The following is a 24242-nucleotide window of genomic DNA, read 5'->3' on the forward strand; positions in this document are numbered from 1 at the left end:
TCGTACAAATATTTTTAAAATTATTCGTATGAAAAAACAGGTTGGGACTTTAGTGTAGCAATATTATATCACTATGTCCGTCTCTCCTCGTTCAGTCTTTGTGACAGGTTTATATAACTGTATGTCCAAAAGAAGGCAGAGCTGAGGCATTTGGCTGAGCGGTCAGCGCTGCTGTCTTTGGTGTGAGAGATCAAGAGTTCGAGACCTGCTGTATGTGAAGATTATTGTCAGTAATTTGTCTGTTTTTTCCCGGTACTGCGTACCGGCACAGAATCTTTTGGTGGTACGGAGTACCGGATCGTACCGGCTTACTTTCACCCCTGGTCATAACTACGAGGAAGTCCATCCTACTGGGCTCAAGACTATCCAAAACCTCTGACCAGTCAGCGTTGGGTCCGGGCCTTGCCATTGGTCGGCTCCTCCCCGTAATCCAGCAGATCAGACACACCTGGTTCATTTAATCACCACTCCTGGTAACCCCGACCCTAAAAGCCCTGGTTTCCACATCGTTCAGTCTGGCCGTCATTCAGATGTTTTTGGAAGGACTTGATCTCTTAAATCTGCCCATCTTTGAGCTCTCAGGATTCTGGTTCCGCCAGTCCACCGTCTACGAGACCCCATACCCTCCAGATCTCCACAGGTCAGTCAACTATCTATAAATGCACTCACTTGCCACATTAGTATGACTTCTACTCTTAAGTCCAGTATTGAACTGAAACCTGCCCGTCAGTGCTCTATACCGATGGTTGCAGGATTGTTTAGGCATGCTAATCTGCAGCTTGTGTTCCCTAATATGTTCCCTATGTGGAGAGGGTAGCTGATTTCCATTTCCTGGGGGTCCATAGTGAGCAGGGCCTCACGTGGAACCTGAACACCTTTTGGGCTGACAAAAAAGAAGACGGTACAGAGCAATAAAAACAAAAAGCCGATCTAGTGACAGTTTTTATCCTACAGCTGTAACAAAACTCAATCTACTCAAAAACCAACTGTAATTGATATAAGGGGTTGTGTGCATGTGTAGGCTATTCTTAAGTATTTATTATTATTATTTGTGTTGTTTGAAAGTGTTTTATATGCAATAGTATTTATCTGTTTGACTTTCTGACAAACAACCAAGCTGTATGAACTTTGCTTAAAGAAGGAAAAAACAGGTTTCCTGTTTCTCTTGAGGTGCGAACAGTCTCCTGAGAAGGTAAACAGGAAATGACCAACCACAAAGAAAATATCACCTCAGTTTACAGAGAGAAGTCTTCAAACAGTGACCATAGATCTTATCAAATGTCCGTCAGCCTCGACGGTAACGTCTTCTTTCTCCTCCCGTTCGACCATCTGAGTGAACCTGAGAGTAAAGGCTTTGCACTTTTAATAAAAAGGAAATAAATGAACGCACTTATCACAGGAAACAAACAGTCAGGAATGAGAAACAGGAAACGTTGAGTTCTCAGAGCTGAGAAAGGTGTTAAACATCTGAATCGTTCTGCTTACATTTGATCTCCTGTAGTTTTTCAGACAAATCTATCGGCAATTAGCTTTAAATATGTTTATTTAAACATAGTTGGACATTTTAACATGGAGTTCAAAAAAGTGGGTTTTTTTTCCCAGCATGCAGCTTGTAGCGTCTCTGTTTCGCTCTTACTTGGACTTTAGTTTGGTTGGAGAACCAAAGGTCACGGTTTCACACTCCAGTGATGAAACACCAAATCTCTGTGGGTTCCAGATGGATGAGACCGTATGTTGCATTTTTTTTTTTTTTTACAATTATTTATTTTTATTTTTATGGTTCCTGGCGAACATCTCAATACGTGTACATTGCCTTTGCACCCCTTTTTCAATCAATCAATCTTTATTTGTATAGCACATTTAAACAACCAAGGTTGACCAAAGTGCTTCACAGAAGTTTAAGAACAGATACTAAAACAAACACTAATAATTAAACACACAAAGATTAAAAATTACTAGTAAAAACCCAGATAAAATTCCAATTTTGTAAAAATTACTTTAAAAGTGACTCTTAGGTGCCAAAAGCCATCCTAAATACTGTAGATACTTCTTCAGTTTAGGCTGGAAATGACCCATCAAACCCGACTAGTGATGATTACAACTCTGTGGTGTTTGCTCAGCTGAGATATTAATGGAGCAACTAAATAACTTTTCTAAGACTTAAACTTCACCACATGAAGTCAAAGTTCCTCGACACGCGGCTGCCCAAACTGCTCAGCAGGAACGGACCAGGAAAACACTTGTTTCACTGCAAGATGCAAACAAAAGGATGGAGCAGCAAAGACAGAGGAAATTACTTTATTGGCATTTTCATTTGCTAGTTCTATTTTTCAAACAAAATTTTTTTTAAATACCTGACATGTTTCAATGATTCTTCCACCTTCATCAGAGTGTTGGGTGACACTCTGAAGGGGGAAAAGATCCCTGAAACATGTCAGGTACTTAGAAAACTTAAATTCTTTTGTCTGGAAAAAAAAGAAATAGCAAATTAAAATTTAATCCAGAGACAAAATGAACTTCATTAAATCAACTTTATTGGCCCATCATGACAAGAAACCACAACAACACAGACAGTTGCTGATGTGACTTACAGGGCAGCAAGAAGATGGTGAACTCAGCATCGGTTGTTTGTAGGATTTGGTTGTTTGTAGGATCAACCGAGTACCGCCACACGGTGTCCAGCAGACTCAAACAGGTTTTTCCAGACGTTTATCTGAGTTCCCTTTTCAGAGCAGAACAACTCAATAACACTCAGTTCCTCCTCCCCTCCGTCTCCAGCTGACAGTTTTCCAGGTAGCTTGTGAATCTTGCTGCTGGTGCACCCTGGTTGTTTTAGGTCCCGGGTCCCTCATGTCACCTCTTCCTGCTCCACGCTGCTCTGACCCCGGTGTTTAAACGACTCCAGGAAGGTCCACACCTAGAGAGATTTAGGAATATTTATTCAGCTACTCGATGGTCAACAACCTCTTTACGTGATGGCGAGCTACACACGAACCACACTGGTTGGAAAACGACCTCTTTGGTTTTGTCGTTCTGAATCTCATGGACATTCAAAGAAGGATCGCGCCTTCTGAATTATGGATTCTGAGCATCCAAAACAGATATTGACTGTCGTTTGTGTTTATTTTCACATATTAATATATAAACTCTATTCAAACATGTATATTTTTTGAATATCATCAAATATTGTCTATTCATATTATATTATATTGTATTATATTATTATTTTCTATCATACTTTCCTAATATAAGTTGTGAAATCCTATTGTGTCTGTTTGTCATTCAAACACTTCATGACTCCTTATCCTTCCTATATCTTCTTGCTATAAAGTAGTTCTTGCAGTCAGGTCCATTCTTGCCCTAATGCGTTACGAGCGCAACGCCACGATCACCTGAACCGCTGCGCCACAGCTGAGTGCTGCCTGTTCAGCTGGATTCATGACATTACAAGATGATTCAAGATCCTATGAGAATCAGGAGATAAGAAGGCAGTTTAAACGGTCTAAATGTTGCTTCTGGTGAGACCACTCTCATTGATCAGAGTAACTAGGATTAGAAAGTGCAGCCATTTCACAGTCGGTGAGACCAAGGAGTCATAGTTTTGTCTAAAGAGTAAAAAATAACATGCCCTCTTGCTCGTCCACTCAGCATTCTATAGTCCCGGGGTCGGGAACCCTGGTCCTCAAGAGTCACAGTCCTGCACGTTTTATTTTTTATCTATTTATTTTCTTTTTTCCTTTTTTTCTTCTCTTGTAGTCTGAGAGATTTTAAATCAGATGGGTGGGTATGTAACTTTGTCACTGCATCAGCTGCTGCAAGTCTGAAATGAGAGAAACACAGGAGAAGACACAACGGCACACACGCCTTTGGAATCTGCAAGAGAGAAAACAAACAAACAGAATCGGGAACAGGCAGAGACACAAACAGCAAACATTCCAGGTCTCTGAAACCGAATCAAGACTAGGCTACTGCGATTAAAAGTCCCCCAAAACCGCGGGGTGAGTCCTGCACGTTTTAGATGTAACCTTGCATCCACACACCTGATTCCAATTAAAGGTCATCATCACTTCATCATTCAGGTCTTCACAAGTCTGATAATGACACAGTCATGAGTTTCATGGTGTGTTGATGGAGAGAAACCTCTAAAACATGCAGGACTGCGTCTCCCGAGGACCAGGGTTCCCTACCCCCCTACAGCCCGTAGAAAGCAGCATCTTGTCTTCTTCCTATGAAACTGGTCCTCTTAGTTTCTCCAGCACCTCTGAAGTGTTGATGCTGGTGTGTAAAGCATCTCCACGATGTGGTTTGTGCTTGATCACAGCATGGGGTCCAATTCCCCTTAACATGAGTTGATGAAATGTCACAAGGATTCTGAAATTCAAATGAAAAAGTTATGCGATGCTTTAAGGTCAGTGGAAGTTTTTGATCTTAATTTGGAGTGCTTCAATTCCTTCATGGTCGTCCAGCTACATTATTCTGTAAACTGTCTAATAGTAAACAATACAACAAATTAAGAAAGTTGTCCATTCCTGCTTTTACCAGCTGAAGCTAATTTCCAAAATCAAATCTTTTTTTATCGCCTGATAATCTCCACAAAGTTGTCTGCATGCTTTTATTCTCTCGCCTGGATTATTGTAACGCACTTTACACCGGTATTTCTCATTCATCACTCCACCGCCTTCAGTTGGTACAAAACGCTGCTGCTCGTCTGATCACTGCCTCAAGAAAATTTGAACATATAACTCTAATTCTGTCGTCCCTTCATTGGCTTCCTGTTCAAAATCGCATTGATTTGAACATTTTATTGCTGACTTTTAATGCCCTAAATAACCATGCCCCTAGTTATTTTAAAGAACTTTTAACCCCCTACCTGCCAGGGCCTCCCTCAGATCAGCAAGTAGTGGCCTTCTGATCATTCCCAGGGCCCGGCTTGTGACCAAAGGTGATGGAGCTTTTGCAGTCCGGGCCCCCAAACTGTGGAACTCTTTACCTGCTGAGATCAGATCAGATAAATCCCCCACTGCTTTTAAATCTTTACTAAAATCATTCCTTTTTAGAAAAGCTTTTATTGTGGTGTGAATATTGTTATTAATTTTAGACCGGGTTATTGCTTTCTTATGTTTTATCAGTATTAGGGCCATGCAGGAGGGGAAGATTTTTTTTTTTATTGTGCACTTTGAGAAAAAAGTCGAAATGTCGAGATTAATGTTGAAATACAATTTCGGGAAAAATGTTGAAATGTCGAGAATAATGTTGAAATACAATTTTGAGAAAAAAGTCGAAATATCGAGATTAATGTTGAAATACAATTTCAAGAATAAAGTCAAAATTTCGTGAATAATGTTGAAATTTCGCCTTTTTTCTCAAATTGTACTTCAACAATAATCTCGACAATTCGACTTTTTTCTCGACATTTCGACTTTTTTCTTGACACTTTGACTTTTTTCTCAACATTTCAACTTTTTTGAAGTGCATAATGAAAAAAGAATCTTCTTCTAAAATATTATTTTTATTTTTTTCCTGCCCGGCCCTAATACTCTTCTGTATATGTTCTTATCCACTATGCACTGTATTTTTATCTTGATGTATTTTATTGTTCTTGGGAAGCACTTTGTAAATTTGTTAAGAAAGGTGCTTTAATAAAGTTTATCATTATTATTATAATATTTGAACTCAACACCCCATACAAAAGGGGGGGATTCGCAGGTGGCCTTAATCAGAACAGCTGATCTCCTGCAAAAAAAAAATCACATTTTTTCCTTCAGGGATTCAATAAAGTGATTGTGTTCACTGGCCGTGGTGCTGATCTGGGGAGCCTTTATGATGACCAGAGCCGGATTAAATAAATGGACTACACTAGGCAGACTGTGATTTTTGGGCCCCCCTCCATCGATGTTATTTATGAAATCTTAAACTTACCAAAGTTACTAATAAAAGTTAATTCACATTTTACATAGCATAGTCATAGTCAAGTTGGTTCTTTGTATTCCAAAATAAGTCATGTGTTGTATATTAAACAGTCTATCAGACTATTTTTAGATTTTTATTATTTATACGTTATTACAACGCCCTATTAAATGCTATTAAATTATCCTTATCTTATTGATTGTGAGCATTTTGCAGAAAATCTTAATTAAATGTGTTGATTAAATTGAATAGTTAAATAAGAAGTCAAATCTACAAAGACCAATAAAATTTGCAGTAAGACAAAGTGTGCTGTAGTATGTATGTCTGTATGTGTATATGTATGTATGTGTATGCGTTTGCAGAGCCGTTTGGGAGATTTGCGAGGCCCTGTGTGAAATGGCCAGGGGGGCCCTCGAAATTTTTGGGTTTTTCGGGTTGGATCGGGTGTCTATATGTGCAATTTTAACTCTCCAATTAGCAAAATACTGGATACCTTCCCCTGCCTCATCATCATCTGGGCTTGCCTCGACGCGGGGCCCCATGGCTGCTTGAGACCCGGGCGGATCAGTGATTTTTGTAACAAATTTATCAAACGTGCCTTTCAGAGAGGCATTAAACTCTTCCATTTTCTTTAGTTTTTTTTCTTTTTTCATCCCCTGATCGAAATTTCCTGAATCTGTCTCGTTCTCTCGACATTGTGTGACAGTTTGTTCCAACTCCACCTGTCTGGATCAGACTAGCTTGTGTCCACGCTTGGTCTGATCAGTTGTATTGAACAACAGACACGCGTCATCATTGCACATATATTTATTGATATGCACAGACTAGTACATATTTAGGTCTGTAATGGAACGTGACTTGATATTTATAAGGGAAAAAAGGGAAAAAAAACGAAAAAAAAAAAAACGGCCCATAGCGCCAGGCCCCTTGGGGCGCCAGGCCCCGTGGGGTCGCATGGTTCGCTCGTATGTATGTATGCGTATATATATATGTATGTGTACTAAATATAGTAATAATGCACATATATATATGCCTTAGGTTTTTACCGGCATGTTATCAACCATTAATATGTGTGCAGACAAAAAAAAAAAATTTTTTTTTTTTTTTTTTTTTTTTGTCCCTCTGTCTGGGCCCCCCCTGTCAATCGGGCCCTAGGCACATGCCTAGTTTGCCTTTGCGTTAATCCGGCTCTGATGATGACGGTGACCCCCGGGACCGCTTGCCGTGCGTGTTGGACCTGGAGATCAAATCAAATAACTATTTATCCGTTAGGAACTTCGTTTGTGTAAAAGCATCAGCATCAGTGCATGTACAGTTAACATACATGTATGTGACAGGACAATCCAAAAACAAACCACACAATCAATGTAAAGCAACATCCATTGGGCGATCACAAGTACTGCTTAGACTTAGATGCTGTAAACCATAGCATAAATAAGAGAGAACAAAGAGATACAAATACATCCCCCATTACCTGCATAATAAATACATTAAAGGCAATGATTTTAAAAATATGTTTAAAAGCAGGTACAAAAAATAAATAGGTAAATCAGCTGTTTATGAGTCTGATGGATGAGGGCACAAAGCTTGACATGGCTCTGTTTGTCCTGAATGTTAGTGATCTGTATCTGTGACCTGAGGGGAAGAGCTTATACTGACTGTAGAGTGTGTGTGTGTGATGTCTGAGGCTATTTGTTGTACCTTTCATTTAGTCCTTCTGTTATAGATGCCCATCAGTGATTCCTGCTTCTGTCCAATTATTTTACTGCTCAATGTAATCATTTTGTTTAATGGATTGCGGTGAATGTTAGATAAAGAGCCAAACCAAGCTGTTATGTTGAAAGGTAAAACAGATTCAATGAAACACTTGTAAAATGCTGTCAGGACTGATTGGTGGATTTGAAGTTTACAGAGTTTTCTAAGAAAAAAGAAGCGTTGCTGGAACTTTGAGAAAATGGATTCAGTGTTAGGTTGGAAGGTGAGCTTGTGGTCAATTACTGTCCCCAAATATCCCTATCTATAGGCTGATTGTTGACGGAGTGGGGATGTTGGATCGACCTCTCCGAAAGTCAACGACCAGTTCCTTAGTGTTGGTGGTGTTGAGGTCAAGACAGTTCTGCACCACTCTGCAAAGATGTTCCTCTCAGCTGCAGCTGACCCTGGATGCTGAAAGACTCAACACAACCCGTTCATGTCTCACACTCATCATCAAGGATCGGATCTGTGCCTCTTTTGCACTGATACAAATATTGTGCTTGATCTACTTAAAAAAAAAAAAGTCAACTTTTTGCACAAGATTATTATGTAAATCAAGTCTGACTAGTCTTTGTATAAACTACTTAATTTTTTGTATGTAAATAATACATTGTGCAAGTACAGTCAACTTAATTGTGTTAAGTTTACGTAACACAATTATCTTTATCAAAATTAAGTTGACTTTACTTGCAAATTAATTTTGTACATACGGGGCGGCAGTAGCTCAGGTGGTAGAGCGGGTCGTCCAATGATCGGAAGATCGAATCCCGCTCTGTCCCAGTTTGCTGTCGTAGTGTCCTTGGGCAAGACACCTTACCCACCTTGCCCCGTGTGAATGTGTTTGAATGTTGGTGGTGGTCGGAGGAGCCGTTTGGCGCGATATGGTCTTCCTAAAAAGAGTATTAAGAACCTACAGCTATTACAGAACTCAGCCGCTCGCGTGCTGACGAGGACCAGAGGGCGGGAGCACATTACACCTGTTTTAAAATCGCTGCATTGGCTCCCCGTCCGTTTCAGGATTGATTTTAAGGTTCTTTTACTGGTTTTTAAGTGTCTTAACGGTCTTGGGCCATCTTATTTATCTGATCTGCTTTTACTGTATCAACCCTCACGGACCCTGAGGTCCTCTGGCACCGGCCTTTTAACCATTCCCCGAACCGCGACCAAAACCCACGGTGAGGCTGCATTCAGCCATTATGGCCCCTCTTTATGGAACAGCCTGCCAGAGAACCTCAGGGCCGCAGAGAATGTTGATATTTTTAAAAGGAGGCTCAAGACACACCTTTTTAGTTTGGCTTTTATCTGATCTCATTTACCTAGTGTTTTTAGCTATGTATTGTGTGTACTTCTTTAGCTCTTTTATCATCTCTAAAACTTTAATCCATTTTAGTGACTTTTTACTTTATGTTATTTATTATTCATCTTAAGTTTTATATATATTTCTCTAAAATTTTACACTTTTAGGCATTTCTTACTTTCTTTTAATCTTTTAGTTTTTAGCTCCAGTGTTTCCTCAGGGGGGTCGTCCACACTGGGAGGTGTGCCTGCTCCGCCCATGGGGGTGTCGTCATGGGGATCCCTCAGGCCTGGGTAGCTGGGGGGGGGCTCCACCTTCTGTGTGGGGTCTGCCCCGGTCTGTCCGGGTTGGGGGGGTCTCTGTGGGGATGCTTCTGGTGGTCATGGCCGGTGGAGCCTCTCGGTGTGGACGGCCACCCATAGGTAGTGTTTTCCTCACCTGGATCGTTAGTGCTAAGCCATGTCACCAGTCCACTTATTGTGTGTGTGTGTGTGTGGGTGTGGTCGTGTGAGTGTGTGCACATGTATATGAGTGTGAGTGAGTGTGTGTGTACGCGTGGGGTCGTTTGGAATGTTTTAAATTGTGTTTTTTATTGTTATTTTATTCTGCATGTAAAGCACCATGTGTTGCATTTTATATTGTATTATTTGGCGCTATACAAATAAATAAAGTTTAAGTTTAAGTTTATATGGCGCCACGCTTCTGTCAGTCTGCCAAAACGTCTACAAAGTCAACAAAACGTTGCTTACCACCACCAGTGAGAATATGTATGAATAATCATCTGTAAAGCACTCTGGGTGCCTTGAAGGGCGCTAATTATTTCAATGTCATTATTATTATACTAAAAATTAAGTAGTTTATACAAAGACTAGTCTTTCTTGATCTACATAAAAATCTCATGCAAAAAAGTCGCCTTAATTTTTTTTAAAGTAGATCAAGCAAGATATTTTTTACTGTTGTGTTCTACTTAAACAAATAAAGCATGTTTCATCTAAACGTTGGTCAATCGGCCCAATAGATTCAAATTGTTAAAGGAAAAGTAAATGTCTAAATGTTGAGAAAAAAGTCGAAATTTTAAGAAAAAAGTCAAAATGTCGAGAATATTGTTGAAGTATAATTTCGAGAAAAAAGTCGAAATGTTGAGAAAAAAGTCAAAATATCGTGAATAAAGTCGAAATGTTGAGAAAAAAGTCAAAATATCGTGAATCAAGTCGAAATGTTGAGAAAAAAGTTGAAATTTCGTGCATAAAGTCGAAATGTTGAGAAAAAAGTCGAAATGTCGAAAAAAAGTCCAAATCTTGAGAAAAAGGCGAAATTTCGACTTTATTCACGAAATTTCGACTTTTTTCACGAAATTTCGACTTTTTTCTCGAAATGTTATTTCAACAATCTCGACATTTCGCCTTTTTTCTCGAAGTGCACAATAAAAAAAAATCTTTCACTCTCAAATTTTTTTTCTTTTCTCTCTAATACTCCTCCGTAGACCCTGGATGCTGAAAGACTCAACACAACCCGCTCATGTCTCACACTCATCATCAGGGATCGGATCTGTGCCTCCTTGCGCGCATGTGTGTGAGGGAGCTGGTGTGTAGATGAGGGGAGGACAGAGACAGCGAGTGTGTGTGTGTGTATGTGTGTGTGTGAGTGTGTGTGAGTGTAAGAGAGGAGGGTTAGTTGAAATGCGCAGCGCATTCTTGCGTGGAGGGCGAAGCGACCAGCCATCCGCGGCGCACACGGAATCCTCCCCACCGAAACCTCTGCGCGCACCGCGCAGGAAAATCCGACCAGGTTTTCCTCGAGCAGGAGAGCAGGAGTGCAGGAGTGCTGCATCCATCCATCCATCCGGCTGCGGGTCTCCCAACACTCCGATCCGGGTCTGGGCTGGAAGTTGTGTGTCTGGAGCCGCCGGGGGGATCCTGCAGCCCCGCCGGGATCTGCAGCGCGGGACTCGGCTTCGGAGCGCGTCGATGCCATGGTAGGATCTGAACCAGAACCAGAATAATATCACCTCTCATAAAATAACTGATTGTTTGCACGATGGCATCGAGTGGATGCCGCCAGGCGCAGAGGAGAGGAGGAGGGGGGGATGGAAATGAGCTGGTGTCGGGATCTTGCGGCATGTAACGTCTCATCAGTGAAGAGTGGAAGCTCCCTGCGCGCATTTTGCGCAATTAAACATTGCATATAGAATTTGAAGAAACGCATGAAGGAAAATAACAGTAGAAAAGTCAGTGATGATAAGATGATTTTATTATGTAGATGAGGCACTGGACTATTATATTAAGGCTTTATGAACTACAGTTCAAATTAACTTAATTTTCTACCGATAAAACGGTCTTGAAATCCTCATTTTCCATTTTCACATCCATATTTGAGGCTGCATCAAAAAAAAGACGTTGACCTGTAGGAATTCTGTAACCAGCCAACAAGCCATTTTTTCAACATATTCAGATATGGAGATATAGTTCTAATATTGCCTAAATGTGGCAAAAACTCTGACATCAGAACCCCATTGCTTTGTTAGGGGCCGAGAATGTGTCAGTGAGCTGTTCAGAACTGCTGGGTGTGGTGACGTCACAAACCCAGATCAAGCTTTGTGTAGCCCGTTTACCTGAACCAGCTACATCTGCATCTGCTGCACCTCAGGAGGGGGAAGTATAAAAGCTGCAAAGCTGATTTCAAAAGTGGGAAATCCTGCAGAAAAGGGGGTCTGACTGAAGTGTCTGAACCAGCTGATTTGAGCAGTAAAGGTCCAGGTGTGTGTTCCAGTTGGAGGTGTTACCCATGCTGATTCTGATACTTGGGGTTTGGGTATCGGCCGGTCCAGAGTACATGCACTACTTTTAGTTGACGGTAATTATTTTCAGTCAGTCTGACACCACTGGGAGAGAACACTTTTGGAAAGGTGTTAATATGGCGTCAATTAAAAGACAAATATACGTGTGTGTGTGTGTGTGTGTGTGTGTGTGTGTGTGTGTGTGTAATAGGAATCATAACCATTAATCTGGGAACCAAAACCCAGGATCTGTAAGAAAGAAACCAAAATCTCTAACCGTGAGTGCATCATCTCTGTTACACTTTTCCTCGCCTCATCAGTCCTAAAACCATTTAGTTTTTGAACCGTCTTCCTGAGATCCATATTTTACTTTTTCACGGTTGTAAATCTGAAATAAGAGTCAAACCAGCGACCCTCTACTAGGGATGGGCGGTATGGACTAAAAAATGTATCACGATAATTTCTGGCATTTATCCCGATAACGATAAAAATGACGATAAAAAAAATACCAATTCAACTCCATCTTTTTAACTTTAAATCTATCTCACTCTCAGATCCGCCATGTTTGTTACACAAAAACGTCATCAACGGGAATTTATCCTTCCTTCCTTCCTTCCTTCCTTCCTTCCTTCCTTCCTTCCTTCCTTCCTTCCTTCCTTCCTTCCTTCCTTCCTTCCTTCCTTCCTTCCTTCCTTCCTTCCTTCCTTCCTTCCTTCCTTCCTTCCTTCCTTCCTTCCTTCCTTCCTTCACTTACGTTGTGCGTGGATTTAACGCAGAACCATAAATCAGCTTTACACAAAAACGTCATCAACAGGAATTTATTGTTTTTACCACGAGATACAAATTCTTACCGTGGGGAATTTTTTGCACGGTATATCGTGAACGGTAAAGTATCGCCCATTCCTACCCTCTACCATCAGGAGGTGGGACATAGCTGAGATCTAGCATCTCATTGGCTGCTGGACTGCTGTGGTTTCTTCCTCTTTCCCTTTGTCTTAATAAACGTGCTTCTTTCCTCCTTAAATGCCTAATAATAATAATAAAGCCTAACCTCTGGAAACATCTGCCCTGCTTGAAGAGCTTGAAGAGCATGTCGCTGCGCATCACCGCCCACTAGGAATGGGCGATATCTTACCGTTCACGATATACCGCCAAAGAAATTCCCCACGGTAAGAATTTGTATCTCGTGGTAAAAACAATAAATTCCCGTTGATGACGTTTTTTTGTAAAGCTGATTTATGGTTCTGTGTTAAATCCACGCACAACGTACGTGAAGGAAGAAAGGAAGGAAGGAAGGAAGGAAGGAAGGAAGGAAGGAAGGAAGGGAGGAAGGAAGGAAGGAAGGAAGGAAGGAAGGAAGGAAGGAAGGAAGGAAGGAAGGAAGGAAGGAAGGAAGGAAGGAAGGAAGGAAGGAAGGAAGGAAGGAAGGAAGGAAGGAAATAAGGAAGGGAGGAAGGGAGAAAACAAGGAAGGAAAGGAGAAAACAAGGAAAGAAGGAAGGAAGGGAGAAAACAAGGAAGGGAAGAAGGAAGGAGAGAGCAGGAGGAAAGAAGGAAGGAAGGAAATTAGCCTGAAAGAAAGAAAGAAAGAAAGAAAGAAAGAAAGAAAGAAAGAAAGAAAGAAAGAAAGAAAGAAAGAAAGAAAGAAAGAAAGAAAGAAAGAAAGAAAGAAAGAAAGAAAAATTCCCATTGATGACGTTTTTGTGTAACAAACATGGCGGATCTGAGAGCGAGAGATTTATAGTGACAAAGGTGGAGTTGAAGTGGTATTTTTTTTTATCCTCATTTTTATCGTTAAATGCCAGAAATTATCGTGATACATTTTTTAGTCCATACCGCCCATTCCTACCGCCCACGTATTTTTGCTGGATCACCAGCTCAGTCCAGCGATCCCGTCCCGCCACTTCTGCACCTACAGACTCAGAACAGAAGATGTTGCGTAAATTCTTGTACTTTGGGGATCTGAATGACACAGCTGGTGCGTACGTGTAAACACCTTCACCCTTCGCTTCAGCTGAATAGTGTTTTTATGATCGTATCGCCGAGATACTTCAACCAAAACAGTAACAGACACTAAGAAAAACGTCAGCTTTTGAAACGGGTGATGACGTCTCCTTGAAAACACGTGAAACCCAGGCCTGTGAGTGAAGGCCGTGCACGACCTTGCAACGCGTCACTGAATCACAACTGCAGCTGCCTCTTCTCCTCGGATGGTTTTGGAGGCTTCTTCTTCAGGCCCAGCCGTTCTCACCGGTCCTAGCGAGGCTTCTGTCAGCGCCTCATGTTTATCAGTGTGTGTGGGAGTGACCCAGCATGTTTGTGACACACTGCATCCCTCTGGTTTGATCGCATCGCCAGAAACGGGGCTGAGTTATTTGTTTGCGTTTGTGAACGCTCAGCTGCAGCCTCATTCATAAAGAGTGATGAATGAGTTGAATATCCGCTCCCATCCTCATTCAAGGCCAAACAGGTGCTATAAAGCATTTTTTCTGCCAAAAAAAAGAGAGAAAGTCACAGTGGGAGGTGTTTTTTGAATTTGTGAGGCCTGTTTTAACTTTAGAGCCGGCTCGTCCCCAAAGATGAGTGTGTTGTTGTGTTTTTCTATTTAAATCCACAGTTCATATCTGATTCAGCGCATCAGAGAAACCACAGAATTCTGTTTATACGAGCTTGATTTACGCACGCAAACAATGAGGTTCTCAAAGCTTCTGTCACGGAAACCCTGCACCAAACATCTAAAAGACGGCGGTGATGCTGAAGTTTTAATGATGCAGTTAGCCGTTAGTTGGTCTGAGCCGCCGAGGGGGAGACAGGAAGTGAAGGAGGAGAGGACGTCTGCACAAAAACCATCTAACACACCCGGCGTTACGCAAGGTCCTGCTGCGGATGCTGATGCAAAAAGCTGCAAGAGAGGAACATCATTCTGGTTTTAACCCTCAACTTTCATCCATGTGTCCTTTTTTAAAAGCATCTTACTTTCCTCCCAAGTTCAGGTTCTGTATTTCAGTTTGACTGTAAGTGACGCTTAACTTGATACGCAGTGTTGTTGTTGTTGCACCTTGTCGGAGCCATTTATAGTCACTTTAGTTCAGGTTTATTAGTCTTATTGATCTAGTTGTGTCCACTAGGGGGGGTGTTGCGCTGGGTGTTGGTCACATGGTGTTTCAGGGAGGTATTTGTGTAAAGGTGCAGCGCTGGGGATCGATTCCAATGTCAAGAATCGATTCGATTCCGATTCTTAAGATTCAGAATCGATTATCACGATTTGATTCGATTCGATCTGATATCGGTTTGGGTTAGTGTTTGTAAGGCGACTATCTTTCAAAAACAATTAGTCGCTGAGAGAGTACTGGCTGAGATCTGTCCGACACGCTGAATCCAATAAACCGACATGATGAAACAGTAGATGCATTCTTTGGTAATTTATTTGTTGGCCCAAAGTTAAAGTATTTCACTTTCAAATGACAGATGGTGGCTTGCATTCAATGGATGTTTAACTATATTGCAATGCTTATATTTCGTATATTGCGTAGCCTATATTGCGGTCAACAGAAATTATCAGCTCCTCTCTCTGACAAACAAAAAAAACATGACAAGCAGGTGTCAGTGATAATATGATTGCTTCACCCCGCCCAGTGACAGACACACAGACACACCTCCACACACATACACACCCACAACTTCCCCCATTGGCTGAGTGACAGATGTGTATGCATAAAAACACTCCTTGCTTCCACAGTGTTATTCAAACTGTTTTTTGAGCTGTTGTCTGAATTATATGACTGTGTAGTTATGAAACATATTAATACTAGTATTATATTGAGATTCAACAGCAAGTATTGGCAGCTAATGATGCTGTAAGGACCAATCAGCTCCCAGAATGCTGATAGAACTGCTTTCAGAAACATTGTGGGGCAGAAGTGTCAAACAGATCCAGGGCAGCAAACGGAGGACGTATTATATTTATAATATTTATATTTATATATATATTTCCCACATTCCGTTTTTATTTTTTCCATTTTCTGCCTTTTCGAGAATTTGATTTTTAGCATTTTATGCAAATGTAACCCCAAGACAATATATAAAAGTAATGAAATATAAACAATTTATGCAATTATAATTGAAAACTTAAATTTTTTCATACTTTTTAACATATTTAATAACAAAAACATGGCACAAGTTATTCTCGTGTCCAACAAAACATTCCTTTTTTGGGCATAAACAAAAAAATACCAAAAGTTGTAATGTAATGATGAAAAAAAATCGATCTTTAGACATACAAATTGATTTTTAGGAATTAATATGAGAATTGATTTAGAATTGGAAAATCGATTGTTTTCAACACAGGCCTGTACAGGTGTAGCCTACTCCTTAATGAGGGAGGGACATGGAGGATCAGGCCGATCTTAGCGTAGTCTACTGCCAGCACAGCACGGGATCAAATAATGTAGTGGTCTGATTTTATGGACAAAAGAGATTTTTGATCATTTGGAATGCCACCCGACTGTTTGTTGGAGCGCTTCGCATTGAGAACATCCGATGCCTTTCACACCAAGGCCTCACACCTTTGAGTAGAATTTTAAAATTCTATATTTATTTATCATCATTTTACCCATATTTTTCCAAAACTCCATGCAGGACCAGCAACAGTCGTCCACCGGAGTTTAAAAAAACCCAAAAACTTTCATCATACAGAAGCGAAGGTTAACGTTGCCGACGGCGACGAGCCTTTGTCCTCTCGAGAGCTTACATCATTTTTCTGTTGCGTCTCAAGAGGCTTTGCTGCCTCAGTGTCGCCCTCGGAGGTCCAGCGTTGCCGTGGAAACAGGCCCTGGCCGTGGAGACAGAAACGTAGAGAGTGACCCGGTGGTCAGCTCTTGAGAGGACGGAGAACTGTCCCCTTACTGTCCCCACACCGAGACCACCGACCGGTGGCGTGACATCATGGTGATGGACCTCGGTGCCCCCACCCCTGCCTTAAACAGAAGTGCACACACACATGCACAGCCACTATAGTATATAGTTGTTTTAATACGTCTCACGTGATGCCCTGAATTCCTGTTAATCATTTCCTCTTGTGATGCATCAAGTTTATTTAGCAACATTAGAGCGCTTTTGTTTTGGTCAATATCATAGATTTCAGAATTGCTTGGAACATATTTGGTTGATAGAGAATAGAGAATAGAGAACTGCTATTTTCATCATGTAGGCTGATGTTGTCAATGCCTTTGATGATGACTAACTTTACCTGACATTATTGTAATCAGATCTACACAAAAACATCTGCATTTAAGATGCTACCACCACCACAACATCTGAAATGAACACTGCGAGAACTGAAATCGCTCTGCCTGCCCATGACGGTCGCGGTAATCCTGAACCGGTCTAAGGTGAAACTCGCTCAGTCAGAAGACGAGATCACAGCCGATGAGCTGGAGGCGTTCCCCGCTGGCGTCCTTCGGTTTCCAGAGAGAATCTGAAACTGATCACTTTATCTGTGAAATGTGCTGAAGAGCATCGATTGTTTTTCAGACTGTAAAAGTGTTGGCAGCTGTAATCCCAGGATGTTTGCACTGAAGTTCACACACATGCTGGCGGCCAGCACAATGCAGCTTCGTTGCCGGTTCTGGTTCAGACCCACGAGCTTCTGACGCTGCAACAGCGCCGACCAGAATGAACTCTGAGGAGACTTCAGAAGCAAAATGCTGATAACTAAGTACTGGTACTGATCAACTGGGATGGAAAACATGCTTGATGTTTGCTGCGTGGTCCTGAACTCCTGCTTTTAGGATTAATGCTGAAGTTCCTGCTCCTGTGGACAATCTGACCATATAAGGAAATCTGCCCGCTGTGATGTCATCAAGAACAGACGTTGGAAAAAAGCTGCATGGAAAATAGCATTTTCAGCTCCCTGAAACCTGAATATTGTTGTTATTGTTATTTGAGCCTCCTGCAGGACGATAATAAGACGATAAGTCATAACTTCACAAGTCAGAAAACATGGAGGCACACGTAACCACTGTAAAGCTCGTGTAACAGAGCCATGCTTGTAAGTTACCGCCATCAGCTCATCATCTGTTAGATGTGGTTTAAATCTTTCCACTTTACAATATTACATATATAGTAGGGCTGGGGATCGATTCAAATATCAAGAATCGATTCGATTCTGATTATTAAGATTCAGAATCGATTATCACGCTTTGATTCGATCCAGTTTGATTCGATCCGATATTGATTTGGGTTACTGTTAATTAAACTGTTTTTTCAGCTGTTGCATGAATTATATGAGTGTCTAGTTATGCAACATATTAATATTATATTGAGATTCAACAGCAAGTATTGCAGCTAATGATGCTGTAAGGACCAATCAGCTCCCAGAATGCTGATAGAACTGCAAACAGAAACATTGTGTGGGTCAGAATTACCAAACAGATCCAGGGAGGAAACAGAGACGGATGAAATTGGTTTTATTTTTTCCCATATTCCATTTTTATTTGTTCCTTTTTCTGTCTATTTTGGTTTTTAATTTTTGAGAATTTGGTTTTTAGCATTTTTTGCAAATGTTACCCCAAGACAGTATATAAAGTAATGAAATATAGACAATTTATGCAATTATAACTGAACACTTTAATGTTTTCATACCTTTAAAGTTTAAACATATTTATAGGCAAAAACATGGCACAAGTTATTCTCGTGTCCAACAAAACATTCATTTTTTGGGGATAAACAAAAAAATAACCAAAAGTTGTAATGTAATGATGAAAAAAAACAATACATAAATAAATAAAAGAAAATTTAAAAAAATCCCTCCAAAAAAAAATTTAAAAAAATCGATCTTTAGACATATGAATCGATTTTTAGGAATTAATATGAGAATCGATTTAGAATTGGGAAATTGATTTTTTCAACACAGGCCTAGCAGGGATGGGTGTGCAGGTGGGAAGTCACATTTTTGACCACTTGTGTCTTGACTATCTGGTTGAAAAGCGTCTGAGGGCCTGTTGCAGCTGCTTACGGATGTTCCTGTTGCAGCTGCTTACGGATGTTCCTGTTGCAGCTGCTTACGGATGTTCCTGTTGCAGCTGCTTACGGATGTTCCTGTTGCAGCTGCTTACGAATGTTCCTGTTGCAGCTGCTTACGAATGTTCCTGTTGCAGCTGCTTACGAATGTTCCTGTTGCAGCTGCTTACGAATGTTCCTGTTGCAGCTGCTTACGAATGTTCCTGTTGCAGCTGCTTACGAATGTTCCTGTTGCAGCTGCTTACGAATGTTCCTGTTGCAGCTGCTTACGAATGTTCCTGTTGCAGCTGCTTACGAATGTTCCTGTTGCAGCTTCTTACGAATGTTCCTGTTGCAGCTGCTTACGAATGTTCCCGTTGCAGCTGCTTACGAATGTTCCCGTTGCAGCTTCTTACGAATGTTCCCGTTGCAGCTGCTTACGAATGTTCCCGTTGCAGCTGCTTACGAATGTTCCCGTTGCAGCTGCTTACGAATGTTCCCGTTGCAGCTGCTTACGAATGTTCCCGTTGCAGCTGCTTACGAATGTTCCTGTTGCAGCTGCTTACGAATGTTCCTGTTGCAGCTGCTTACGAATGCTCCTGTTGCAGCTGCTTACGAATGTTCCTGTTGCAGCTGCTTACGAATGTTCCTGTTGCAGCTGCTTACGGATGTTCCTGTTGCAGCTGCTTACGGATGTTCCTGTTGCAGCTGCTTACGAATGTTCCTGGAGCGACTGGATCAAAAGTGAGGAAGCAGTGAGAGAGATGTATCTGGGTTGGTCCATTTACTCACTAGTTTACAGCTGTGAGTGGAGTAAAGGGGTTTCTGGGTCAGTATGTGTCACCGAAAGTTGCAGTAACCCAGATTTGGCCTTTACGACCGAGTTTTTTCACTGAACTCCCGGCTGGTCCTGTTCCTCCTGTTACGAAACCCCTGGTCAGGCCATGTACAGGTGTTGAGACCAAGGGTCACATAGCATGACATTTAAACCAGTAGGGAACCCAAGCATAAAAAGGTGCAAATAACGGAGACAACACAGGATTTTTAACTGGTGTGCTTGATTTTACTTTCACTCCAGCAAGATATTTACAATATTTACAAGTGTACCAAGTAACAAAACAAAAGTATGCCACTGCCAGGGGACGTGGATGTTGCCAAAATAACAAATAAGCAGCTAAGGATGAACACAGTTCTATCTAACTGTCTAATAAGGAAACCAAAAGCCTGTCTGCCTAACTACACTAACCAGTGGGACAAAAATACAATAGTGGCAACCATCCCTTACCTAATGTGACTAAACATAGATTCTACTACGTGATGCCTGTGTATAGGGGCCCCCGTCTTACCTGTCCCAAGGCAGGGCATATACACCAGACTATGAAGCAGAATAATAGCAATAACAGCAGGATGTGCTTCTGGACTCTAGCAAGCAAGCAAGCAACCATCAACTTGCTATGAGAGAGAGCCAGCAGGAACTGGCAAACAGCCCTTTTATAGGGCACAGGTGGAGTTGATTGGAGGAGGGCACAGGTGGAGTTGATTGGAGGAGGGCACAGGTGGAGATGATTGGTGGAGGGCAGAGACAGGGAACCACAGGCTGGCCAATGGGAGATGGGTGGTGAATGGCTGCTGGTTATGGACCTCACCTGCAGAGAATGAGTGGTAGGGAGGGGAGGAGAAGGTGGAAGAGAAATGCAGAGCCACAGAAAATCCTACCTCTGTGGCACGTAACACGCCCACCGACAAGAACAAACTTACTCTAAGTTTGTTCACAAGCAAAACAAAAACTATTGTGACACTTAGATGCGGGACAACGCATCAGCCATCACGTTGTCTAAACCTTTCTTATGTCTTATGTCCAGGTTGTAGTTCTGGACGATGAGAGCCCATCGCATTAAGCGCTGGTTCTGGTTATACATTCTGGACAAGAATGTTAGTGGGTTATGATCGGTGAAGACGACGACAGGTACAGAGCTCGAGCCAACATAAACTTCAAAATGTTGCAAAGCCAGCATCAAGGCCAGTGCTTCCTTCTCAATGGTGGAATAATTAAGCTGTGGCTTAGTAAATTTTCGGGAGAAGAAACAGACGGGGTGATCAATTCCATCAGCATCCTCTTGAAGCAATACAGCCCCAGCTCCCAAAGCACTTGCGTCTACCTCTAACTTGAAGGGCAGAGTAAAGTCTGGAGCAGCAAGCACCGGGGCACTGCAAAGCAAAGCCTTGGCCTTCTCAAAGGCCTGCTGACAATCTGAAGTCCAAGCAAACTGTTTAGCATCACTGAGCAAACTAGTTAAAGGAGCTATTACAGAGGAAAAGTTACGGCAGAACGAGCGATAGTAGCCAGCCATCCCAATAAAACGTCGCAGCTCACGTTTGTTCGTTGGGGCTGGATAATTAACAATAGCCATAACCTTAGCATGCACAGGCCGTACCTTTCCCAATCCAACTTCCTTGCCCAAGTAAGTAATTGTTGCTTTTCCAAATTCACATTTGGCCAGGTTTATAGTGAGCGTAGCTGCTGTCAACCTGTCAAACACCATTCTGAGTATGTGGATGTGTTCTGGGAACGTGTCTGTAAAAATGACCAAGTCATCCAAATACGCATTACAGTTAGGAACACCAGACAACACCGTGTTAACTAACCTTTGAAAGGTAGCTGGAGCATTTCGCATCCCAAAAGCTAACACATTATACTGCAGAAAATCATCAGGAGTGGCGAACGCAGAGATCTCAGAAGCACGGGACGTAAGGGGGACCTGCCAGTAACCTTTTAATAAGTCAAGCTTGCTCACAAACTGAGCTGAGCCAACATTATCAATGCAATCTTCCATCCGTGGAAGTGGAAAGGAGTCAGGTACTGTAACTGCATTGACCTTCCGAAAATCAGTACAAAACCTTGGAGTACCATCCGATTTCGGCACCAATAAGCAGGGTGAACACCAAGGGCTGGAGCTTGGTCTAGCCAAGTTATTATCCAACAGATACTGTACTTCTTTCTTCATCGCTGCCCGCTTAGCCGCGTTGGCACGGTATGGATGCTGCCGGATGGGTGTAGGATTACACAGAACTATATCATGCTCAATCACTGAAGTACAGGTGGGAGTGTCATTGAAGAGCATTGGATACTCTGAAATCAACTGGCTAATATCAGCACGTTGTTCCACAGACAAGTGGGCCAGGCGAGAAGACAAGTCTGCCAGTATTTCAGAGTTAGCCAGCCTGGCTCCCTGCTGTGGGGCATACCTCAGTTTCAGACCATCCTCATCCGGAGCAGTGTTAAACACAGTAGACACTGAAGCTACTGCTGACACAGGTGCAACACTGCGCTCAGATGGATCTGGGGTCCGAGCATGATACAGCTTGAGCATGTTAATGTGACAAACACGGTTGTTACGTCTACGGTGAGGAGTGCTAATAACATAGTCTGTGTCACTTAGCTTCTCCACCACCGAGTAAGGACCTGAGAAGCGAGCAGACAATGCAGAACCTGGAACAGGCAGTAATACCAGCACTTGATCTCCTACACAAAAGGATCGTGCCACAGCTCTCTTGTCATAGTGCTTTTTCATGGCACTCTGGGAGGTGACAAGCGCTTCTTTAGCCAGTGAGCAAGCCTTGTGTAAGCGCTCTCTAAACTGGCTTACATATTTCAATATGTTTGTGGACTTTGAGAATCTGCCAGGAGTCACAATTTGCTCTTTCAGGACCTGGAGTGGTCCTCTCAACGTGTGACCAAAAACCAGCTCCGAGGGACTGAATCCCAGTGACTCCTGAACAGCTTCTCTCAGTGCAAACAAGGCAAAAGGCAGTCCATCATCCCAGCTATTTCCCTCTACCAAACAGTATTTTCTCAATACCGACTTGAGTGTCTGATGCCAACGTTCGAGGGCTCCTTGTGACTCAGGGTGATAGGCCGAAGATACTCTGTGCTCAATTCCTAGAGACCCCAGGACCTGTTCAAACACACGAGACAGAAAGTTAGTACCTTGATCTGTTTGAACCACCTTGGCAAATCCAAAGGTAGAGAAAAACTTTGTCATGGCTTTCACCACTGCCTTTGCAGTAATAACTCGAAGAGGTATAGCCTCCGGAAACCGAGTGGCAGTACACATTAGAGTAAGAAGATACTGGTTACCATTTCGGGTCTTGGGCAGTGGTCCAACACAATCAATGATGACATGACTGAACGGTTCACCCATCACCGGGATAGGATGGAGAGGAGCTGCAGGAATGGTCTGGTTAGGTTTTCCGGTGATCTGACAGTGATGACAGGTTTTGCAAAACTGCGCAACAGAAGACCGCAACTTAGGCCAAAAGAAATGCTTCAGTACCCTGTTATAAGTTTTAGTTATCCCCAAATGACCAGACCAAGGAGTCTCGTGAGCCAACAGCAGAACCTGGTGGCGAAAGGGGGTAGGCATAACCACCTGGGTCATCACACCCCAGTCCATGCCAGCTGCAGCAGGCAACGACCATTTCCTCAGTAGCAAGTCATTTTCCACAAAATAGGCTATTGGTTTGCCCCTTGCAGCCACAGGGGAAACAGCCAATGCAAAGCAATGAGCTAAAGAGGGGTCAGTTTTCTGGGCAGCAATTATCTCGTTGCGAGTAACTGGAAGTGTAATGGAAGGCATATAGACAGGCTGTGATTTTACCTTCGCTTGGCCAGTTGAATGCTGGGGGAAAACGTCAGTAGCAAGTGGAGTGGCCAAAATGGAGTCTGACAAGTTAACCGCCCCACTCTCCTTGCGTGCCTGAGCTCGTGTAAGCACACAGGCTGGAAATATACCTGGGTGGACATCTGAGCCACTTGGCATAGCCATGGCATTGGGGTGTTCAACAATCTCCAGCACCGGGCAAACCTTGTCACCTGCAATGTCGTTCCCCATAATGAGGTCTATACCAGGAACAGGCAAAGCAGGGCACACAGCTACCTTAAAGCAGCCAGAAACCAGTTTTGTGTCAAGAAACACATTGTGTAGTGGAACTTTAATGAAACTCATATCAATTCCTTGAGCAATGCTGTGTGCACCAGAAAATGTAGCATCCGACAGAGGCAGCACCTCATTTAGCAGGAAGGACTGAGCCGCCCCAGTGTCTCTCAAAATACGAATCGGCTTCTTACTACCGGGGTCACCAACCAAGGACACCATGCCCTCAAATGTGAAAGGCTTGAAGCCGTCACAGCATGTAGGAACCGCACTGGTTGGAGTCTGCTCAGACACTGTCCTAACAAAACCCATCGGTTTAGCATTAGCAGGTTTAGAGGAACCAGAATTCTTTCTCCTCAACTGAAAACAATCCTTCTGGACATGACCCTTAGTGTGGCAATAATAGCATTCCCTCTCCTCCTTAGCACCGGCAGGAGGGGCAGAGTTAGCCACACCAAAACCCTTACCTCGAGGCGCCACAAACACCTCCTTATGGGTCAACATATACTCATCAGCAAAAATAGCGGCTTCATGAAGCTGAGAGACCTTCTTCTCATTCAAATAAACAACACAAC

The 24242-nt window shown here is 42.4% G+C and overlaps 1 protein-coding gene across 1 annotated transcript in view; it reads left to right on the plus strand.

The window, feature by feature from the left end:
• Positions 1-10810: 10810 nt before the first annotated feature.
• adcyap1r1b (adenylate cyclase activating polypeptide 1b (pituitary) receptor type I) overlaps positions 10811-24242 on the plus strand; it is a 62625-nt gene continuing 49193 nt past the window's right edge. The window contains exon 1 of the mRNA XM_061737276.1: positions 10811-10934. The gene's annotated coding sequence lies outside the window, so the exon portion shown is untranslated. The remainder of the gene's footprint in view (positions 10935-24242) is intronic.

The sequence above is a fragment of the Cololabis saira genome, chromosome 13 (genome assembly GCF_033807715.1).
Source record: "Cololabis saira isolate AMF1-May2022 chromosome 13, fColSai1.1, whole genome shotgun sequence".
In the NCBI taxonomy this organism is placed as follows: Eukaryota; Metazoa; Chordata; class Actinopteri; order Beloniformes; family Belonidae; genus Cololabis; species Cololabis saira.